This window comes from Podarcis tiliguerta (assembly GCF_965153285.1).
Source record: "Podarcis tiliguerta genome assembly, chromosome: 2".
In the NCBI taxonomy this organism is placed as follows: Eukaryota; Metazoa; Chordata; class Lepidosauria; order Squamata; family Lacertidae; genus Podarcis; species Podarcis tiliguerta.
In genome coordinates, this window is record NC_139535.1 from 86,543,800 (window position 1) to 86,552,990 (window position 9,191).

Below are 9,191 nucleotides of genomic sequence, written 5' to 3' on the forward strand. Positions count from 1 at the left end.
GCGCAGCTGTTTTTGCGCAGCAGGTGGGGTCGTTTCTGCCGTGTTGCTGTGGCAGCTGATTGCTATAGAGAACGCCGCTGAATGGGCGCAATCGATCGAGCATGGCTTTCGTCCACCGGCAGAACACACGGAACATGGTGCAAAAATCGCACTTTTGTCTAAATACTGTGCATCCTCCGAACCACAACTGGGATTGCTTCGGTTATAATATCCCCCCCCTTTTTTTTGTGTGCTGGCTCTGTACTCCGATCTGTTGGTATTGTTATTTTTCCGCACTCCTTCTGTATATCCGATTCATTCATAACTGAAAATCAGTAAAACTCAAAACAAAGGTACAGGTAAAGGTACCGCTGACCATTAGGTCCAGAGAGAACGCCACTACACTTTCTGGAGCCGGCTCACTCATAAGGCAGGCTGAAGTAGCTGCCGCCAATGTCAAAAAACCCCTCCCAACTGGTGGGGGCAGGGGGCAGCACTTAAAGAACATAAAACATCGTAATTATGTGTGACACAACATCACACACAAAAAACCTCTTGTGTTCATTTGTGCTGCATATACAACATACCAATCTGTTACTTTTAATTCATTTTAATGTGGCACAGTACTGTACAATAATATGCCGTGCATAGTGTTATGGGTGGGGGACTGAGCTGGATGATCTCTTTGGGTGCCTTTCAATTTGGGGGTTCTGTTAGCATTAAACAGGTTGGACAAGTTTCTCTTCGCAGGTGTTATTTGTTACAGAAACTGAAGACGGGTTGCTTTTAATTACTCTCTGTATCAGTGGCCAGCAAAGATTTCAATGATCTGCCTCACCCCTGCCGCACATGTGTGTGTAAGTAATAGACCTGGAAAACTGAGTGGATGCAGTGAATTTTGGGTGCCTACACTCGACCTGCATATTTTCAAATAAACACCAATATTACAAAAGACCAGTAAGCCTCCTTTGACCTTATTCCAAAGGAAATAAAATCTAGGTGCTAAACCCATGAAACTCCTCGCCACTTGGGGAATTGTGGTAAACAATATTATAATTCCATAATAAATTAGCGCAAGCTGGATTTTGTTTGCTTTTAATGCCAGGATTCAGCCCTAGAGTATGTTAGTTTTAAATAAATTAAAAGCACCTCTGAGAACAGATCATCTTTGCCTTACCATTGAAATCTGAGCTGATGGAAGTGAATTTCCATGTAAACTTCAGCACCTGTACCTGCAGTGTTTTTGCTTCAGTCTGCTCCAGTCCAGTGCTCTTCATCCCACAGCCAAAACATCTGAGCCTGCCAGTTTTTAGTGCGAGCAAACACTATTCTTATAAAACTGCAAGTTTCAGAATCTCATTGCATCATCCTTGGAACAGCAGAGAGTCTGCTGTTTTCAGAAAGACTTGTGGGAGTTAATCCTGCCCAAAATACAGCTCTTCAGGAGGCTGGTTTCTTTCTAGTGTCACAGGGCAGGAAGAGTTTTGCTTGTCTTAACACCCTATAGCAGGCCAATTTGCATGGGCATGTTGATGTAATGCTACCCAACTATTCACTGGGTCAGATACGTGGGAAGGAATGTCTCAGAGGCACGTTCTGCAGGAAGCATTTTTATATTTGGATATTTTACTTCTGTGCACTTGACTGGGGATTCTGGGACATGTTCTGGTGTTTGCAGTCTAAGTCTGGTGAACTTAGCTGTCAACTCATGAGAGTGAACCCTAGAACACTCCCAATGCACCAACTGGTTCTGCGTTTTGGAAGAGAAGCTTGAACCTCGTGAACAAGCTCTCTTTTCAAGTTGCCCACCATGTTACTGAGCTTCTAATTAAGCAACTTCTGTTAAGCTTCTGCTCAAGTACAGAGTTCCTAGGAATGCAGCTTGAAAGCTCAATTCCATATTTTAAGAATCGGTCTCTGTGCGGTTACTCAAGAAAACAACTGTAAACAGTTCTCATGCTTTTATGGGCGGAGAGGCGAAATCAGTATTTATATTATTGTTGGGTCATTTTTTGTTAGCCTCAAAGAAGAAGCGAGTTTTGTTTTGTTTTAATTAAATATTAGCCAATGTGTTTCTCTGTAACCAGAAAAGGGTGAGTGTAAACAGTGCAGACTTTGAAATCAAGCCATAATAATATTTTTCCAGACACAAACTTTTACTGTTTATTAATGGCCGTTGAGACAGAATCTGGCATGAGTTATTTAGGTTGTGACTCTCACATGGTTCCTTCTCACACTGCCAGAATTGGGGATTTGGTTTGTTGTTCTGTGCAGGAATTTCCTTAGTTATTTTTCCTTTCCCCCATCAGAGGTTCTCAAGCTACTGTTAACAAATTCTTCCTCCAGGGTAATGAATATTTGACTTGTTTTAATATATACATATGCTCCAGGATTATTCTTAAGAAAAGTGATTTACTACATTGTAGTCTATTAATTTATCAAAAAAACAAAACAAAAACCCAATTCCTGTGCCTTTAATAGCAGCTTAAAACCATAAGAACCACCCAGCTGGAGCAGACCAGTCCAGCAGTCTCTTCCCACAGTGGCCAGCCTATGGGATGCCCACAAGATGGGCATGAACACAACAGTCTACTTGTGTTCCCCAGCACACAGCCACTGCTATTGGAAGTAAGGTACATTCTTCATAGTGGCTGTTATGAGTTTGGGGTGGAAGAGCAGGCTGTAGGCGAGATCCTTCTAACCCCTGGATAAGAAGCCAGGCTACCTTCTTGTGTCGAAGAGACAGCCTAGGAGATTGGCCATTAAGGGAAATAAAGGAAAGGGGCTCTGTGAGAGATGGCAAATGGATGGGGCCCCTTCGCCCAGCGCATGGTTTGAAATGCAAAAGACCAGAGTAGAAAGTGTGTGATGCAAGCCAGAAGTTGTGAGAGCAATGTTTTATTTCTGTTTGAATCCAAGGCTTCCTGTGGGAAAACAATACCATTTTGGGGTGTAAATGCTGTGAACCCCTTCATTGTAGGTTCAGGTTGTATATATGTGTAAAGAAACCATATATCATAAAGACACCACAGTCTCTGCTGTGCCTCATTCCAAAAGGAAATACCCTGGGTGACCACCTGGAACCTCGCCCCACTCGGAGACTGGGGTGGCGTGCAACAGTGGCCTTGCCCTCTGAATTTATCTGAGCTCCTTTTAAAGCCAGCCAGGTTACCTGCAAAAACCAGCAGATGAAACCTTTCATGATATTGGCATAAGCATCATTATCTGCTAACGTCTGCAGATCAAGCTGTTGAAGGCAAATGAGCAGGGGCCTGTTTAAAAAGTTGGCAGCATTATCAGAACAATGTGAGAGGAATGAGGAATGGTGGAAATTTTCCAAGTGTAAGTTACTCTGTCTCTGATTGTTCAATAAATACTTTAATCTAGAACTGATGTTTAATAAGCCACAGTATATTTTTGCAGTCCCAAACTCCCCTACTGATTGTATCCTTTTTATGAAATCACTTTAACTAGTTTCTCAAATTACTTTATCTTTCCTTATCTAAGATGTTGTAATGAAATGAACTAATTTCTGTATGAAGGATAATACAAAAGGTTCTCAGCATTATACTGTAATGTATAATGATTTTTTTGGCATAAAAATACATGGCATTTTGGTTTTCTTTATTCAGGTCAGGGGTTTATAGTTCTTTGTCTGCCCTGATTAAATTATTCCTGGGCCATATGTGGCATATTTAAAAGATCAGCTTGTGAATGGAGAGAGAGATTTTAACAGAGAAGACAAGTCTATAGATAGCATTTTAACAAAGCGTTAACATTTGTGTGTGTGTGAAGTGTACGGAAAGTAGTTTACCATTCATCACTATCGTAAATATCCCTCCCCTGATTCTAAAGAAAAACATTTTGATTTAAATTTAATATGTTGCAATAAAACGTTTCCCGGCTTCCTCAAGAGTGCAGAGCGTTTTGTGAAAATAAACCCATATTAAGCAACTCTTCTTTGCTTGCAACACAGAATTAGCAACACAGATTCTCATTATGTAGTCATTTCCTGAAAGTAGGACACAAGCTTCTGAAAATGGGCACTTTTCCAAATCAGCAATTCCTGGATTGGCATCAGATAACCTCAGCACATTACATCATCTTGCTGTTGCGTATAAACCTATCCAGCCAACACAAGGTACCTGTGGCTTCTCATTGGATGGTTGCTTGGACAGATTCCCTCCCTCCCTCCTTCCAGTTAAAAATTGGCTTTAGCTTTCTCTTTGCTGCAAATACCAGGAAGTGAGAGGAGAAACAGTTTGCCTTAGGGTAGGGATGGGGAATGTCAGTCCGAGGGGCCAAATGCATCCCTTTAGGCTGGTCAAGTTTTGGTTGGAACTTTCACCAGGTGCTCCACTGCCACTGCTCAAATCCTCATGTGTTTTTGCTTGGCTGGATATGAGCTTGTGATAATGATTCTTTCCTGCACAGATGTAAGTGTGTGTGTGTGTGTGTGTGTGTGTGTGTGTTTAGAAGCTAGCCTGCTGCTCAGAAATAAAAATGACATTTGTTGCTCCTCACACTTGTCTCTTGGGAAAAAGTCCACTAACATATCACCCTCAGATAGTGGTCCAGAAAGCAATATGGACTTCTCAGGCTAAAAACGGTTCTGGGGCAGGCGGGGGCTTCATCTGCGCCAGATTTGATTCACTTATTGTCTCCCTCCCCTCACTAGCCTCTTTAGACGTTTCAGTAGGAAAGGTGCTCTAACCTTTGAAATTCTCTTTTTCTATTCATTCAGTGCTGTTATATCTTTCTTTCTTTTACATGTGGCAACCAGAACTGTGCACAGGATTCCATGTGTGGTTATGCTATGGATAAAATGGTGCTACGATAACTGCTGTTTATGTTTTCAGTCTGTTTATAAAAGTTAACTTGCATTTTCTTTCCCCTCAGCTTCTTGTACTATTTCTGCTTGGTCTTCATTCATCCGTTCCCATTAAAATTATCATGGACAGATCAAATAAGTTCAGATGCCAGCATTCTGCCTTCCCATCTTCCAAAGTCAATGTACTATTGCCCGAAGTTTATGCAAAACCAGAAGTGGCATGCATCTAAGCCCCAAGCCTGACTCATGGAGATTATGAAACAGGGTGAGCATGTGGCCACAACAGCCTTGGCAAGCCAAACTCCTATTTCCATCCTGCAAAGCTAACAAGCAATTATTGCCACGGTTTCCAAACAGATGCAGAATTAAGTGCCATCATTCACCAGGATTAATGAAGCCGCAAAGCATCTTGCTGACATCAAAGGAAACGGCACATACACACAAATGGAGGAAGTTTTGATATAATTTAAATGAAATGTCAGTTCTATAAATGTAAGCCAAATTGGAATTTTGCCCAAATTTGAGATTTGGTCAAAATAACAACTATACATGATGAATAACAGCAACAACCAGGGGAAAGAAAGACATAACATCTTACAAGGACAGGAATAAACACCACGGACAGAATAATTGCCACACCCAGGAAGAACGAGGATATAGTCTGAGTTCCTCACTTGTAATTTTATAAATCATTTCATGTGTCAACACGAATAGAAGTTATTAATATTGCAGTTGTTGTATAAGTGATTATTATTATGGGCAGAATGTAATTGAAATTAGTAAGTTTTTGCAACGCAGAAATAAGGAAAATCATCAGACCATCAAATCTAGCACACGGGGGCCCACTTTATCTAAATTATATAATTTGGTATTTGAACAATTGATATTAATAACTATATTATAAATTGGTATTGTTATCATGAGACTATTATTGGACTGTAATTGAATAGTGGTACTAAGCATTACTAATTTTAAGTGTTATATCTCAAGTTGCAGAAGTTTTCACCACCCCCAAAAAATCACCTGGGTGGAATGGAAAGACTGTGGTGCATAGCAGAATGAATGGTTTGAAATAACATTGCTGCATAAAAATGAATGAATTTAGAATGACAGCTCTAGACAAAACAGCTTGCATGGAAGCATCCACCATTTGGTTCTTTCATCACCAACAGCAAACATCTCTCTAATTGTCATATGTTGGCAGATGACAAGAGCTAGGAGAACAAAGGTGGGGGACACAGAATAAGATCAAGATTTCAACATTACTCTGAAGTTATATACAGGAGGGGGGGAATCCTTTCCTGTCTTGAATTCCTTCAGGGATTAACAGTACAAACATTCCACGTTTCCTTACTCGGTTCAGTGGTCTGGGTTCAGTAAGTTTCTATGAAATGCACAATAGAGCTCTCTCTCTCTCTCACGCACCCACCCCCACACACCCCTTTTACCATTTGATAATGAAAACTTATGGGATGTAAAAAAACGTGTTCTGCAATTGTGTTCTGCAATTGGAGGTGCTTTCTGAGAAGAGACAGAGGCTGAATGAATTATCGGAAGGATGTGAGACCCTGTGCCACTCCCTAACAAAAATTTGACTGAATACTTGCAACTGTGGAGAAGGCCCAGTAGTGTGTACCCAGAAGGTACATCAACATCACTTAGCTTAACGTAAATCATCAGAGGCTGTAGGAAAATACCTGCCTTTTTTGTGAGTCACCTTTTGTGGTTGTTCCAGTGGAATACAATGATCTTGTGAGCAACTCACGCAAGGTTTTCCTAGTCTCAGGCTTCTCAGAAACTGGGAGAGGAAGTCCGGGGTGGGAAGCCCCTCCACTTCATGTGTGACCAAAAGAGAGAAAGAACCACCTGAACTAAATCCTAACTCATTGAGTCTGAAACAGAATGGGATATGTTCGGGGGAGCCATAAAATTTCCACTTAAAAACTTCCTGCCCAACTCCTTCTAATAAACCATTAGCAGCTCAGCCATATAAAGAGGAAAGAGTCACACAGAGAAAAGCTGAAGGATATAACATTTATAAATTATGCACATGAAACAAACGTGCCTCTTATGCTCATTTTTGCATTGTTTAGTTTGCGTCTTTTAATTGTGGGGAGAATGAAGGCACTTCACCTGAGCGCTGGAAAGCATACTTCCCCAAGCACAACAGACCACATACTGACTTTTGAGAGCTCCTCAGGAATGCCTCACACTTCTCATACTATGATGACTGAGAAAAAGACAGCTGAGATGGTCAAGAAACTAATGCTATCACACCCAATACCACAATCTATAGGTTGTCTGTGCTTCTGTGGAATACATATCTATTACTGTACATTCCTAGCAGGCTCAAAGCAAAAGCAGCCATCAGGGTGGGCGGAAGGATATTAAAGCTTTTATGTTTCTTTTTAAACAAAATCTTTGCCTTCCAGTATGTTCATTATCTTTGTATCCAGCTTTCCGAGGGCAGGCAAATTCAAGGTGGCTTACAAGAAGCATGTTCACCAGTATAATTTGCTGCTCCTGAGACTTCTTTTGTGCCAGGAAGCAAAATAATCACATTCCCTTTCAGAAACTGCTCAAAAAAAAGAAGCCAACAATTGGCAGGAAGTTAATGGAAAGGTGGCTGCTGTATATTTTGGTCCTTACCTCAGTCCTGAAGATTTCTCTGGTTTACAAGCCCAGATGGAAAGTTACCAGCTAAAAGCAACATACACATTAGTGGCTTAAAACACCATGAGGTAATTTCCCCTCTGTTGCATTTCAAGGGATATTTTTACCTTGCTGTCCAGACCAGAGAGGGGGTGGGGATGTCTTTACCCGATGCACGTTACCCAATTTGTTTCTCTGCACACTCAGACACCCAAACTCTAACAAAGCTGTCATGTGTGCATACAGCAAAGGATATATGAAATGTACACACCTCAGCTCAGTGGCAGCTGACTTTTTCAAATCAGATGGAGACTGCTTTAAGAGGAAACGCATCAAATGGGTAATTCTCAAGAAACTATAGGCTTCAAATGGATTGCGGCTAATGTCATGTATACTCAGCTTCAAACACAAGTGGCGAGAAGGCAATGAAGCCGGAGTAAGTGGTAATGTGGATGCAGCCATAGATGCAAAAACATCACTGGTGTCAAAAGTGCAGTTGCTGGAAGTTCAGAGATGCTTGGTAAGAAAAAAGAAAATTAAGAATGATTGTTTCCTGGAAAAAGAATGCACGCTGGAGAAATATGGTAGATAATTGCAACTACTATGCACATGCAGACCTGAGTTCTAAAATTAGAATTTCCAATTCATGAAAGAGATCCTAGAATCACCGAAGGTGATCTTAGCACAAATATTAACTCAGGATGCTGCAACTGGAGAGCAATATCAAACAACGAAGGAATACAGAGAGTAGAACCTCATCAAGCACAACCCTGAATACAAAATAAGAGAATATTGTACAGTGGTACTTCAGGTTAAGTACTTAATTCGTTCCGGAGGTCGGTACTTAACCTGAAACTGTTCTTAACCTGAAGCACCACTTTAGCTAATGGGGCCTCCAGCTGCTGCCGTGCCGCCAGAGCACGATTTCTGTTCTCATCCTGAAGCAAAGTTCTTAACCTGAAGCACTATTTCTGGGTTAGTGGAGTCTGTAACCTGAAGCGTATGTAACCTGAGGTACCACTGTACACTAAATAGCTCAGTGCAACATGAATAACGTGAGCTTAAAGAATATACATATATATGCAGCCTCAGATAAATCTTGAAGAGGTATAAACAATTTTACACATCACTATTTAATGTCACCAGGTTCAAGGGTTCAATGCAGTGCATTGATTCTCTGTGTTAAATCTTGTAGTTGAGAAACTGTGTATGAGGAGGACTCCGACAATCAGAAGGCAAACGGAAATGTTAGGAATTATTGGGAAGTAGCCAATGCCCTTGAATCAGGTCTCTCCTGTTGCTGTTTTATCTCCAGGGGGACATTCCAGTTATGCCACATGTTCCTATTGCAGAGCCTAGCTGAGTAAGAAGTGGAAAGTGTTTGCCATAGATGGCAATGACTAGGGCCAGTGCTTATTTTACGAAGCAAAGCAGCTTCACCCCCATATACAGTACTCAGGGTAAGGTGCCTGTATGGTCCTTCTGCATTTAGTCTTTATTTCAAATTGGTTAGCAACATTTGCTCATTTTAAAAAATGCACTGGGGTGCAGGGAGGAGGAGAGGAATGACGCTGGAAGAAGCTTTGCTAACTTCACACTCTTTAAATTCTGCTGACAACGGCACTCTTTGAAGCAGCAAATGGCCTTGGTCAGATTTTTGGCAAGCAAACAAATCCACTTTCTAACGAAATACAGCAAGTGGAATTTAGGTCACTGCACAGCTGTGTTC

At 41.2% G+C, this 9,191-nt stretch overlaps 1 long non-coding RNA gene across 1 annotated transcript; it reads left to right on the forward strand.

Moving 5' to 3' along the window:
- Positions 1-20: 20 nt before the first annotated feature.
- LOC310672023 lies at positions 21-9,191 on the forward strand. The gene is made up of 2 exons (XR_014508350.1): positions 21-4,415; positions 4,879-9,191. It is a non-coding gene; the product is annotated as an uncharacterized lncRNA (long non-coding RNA).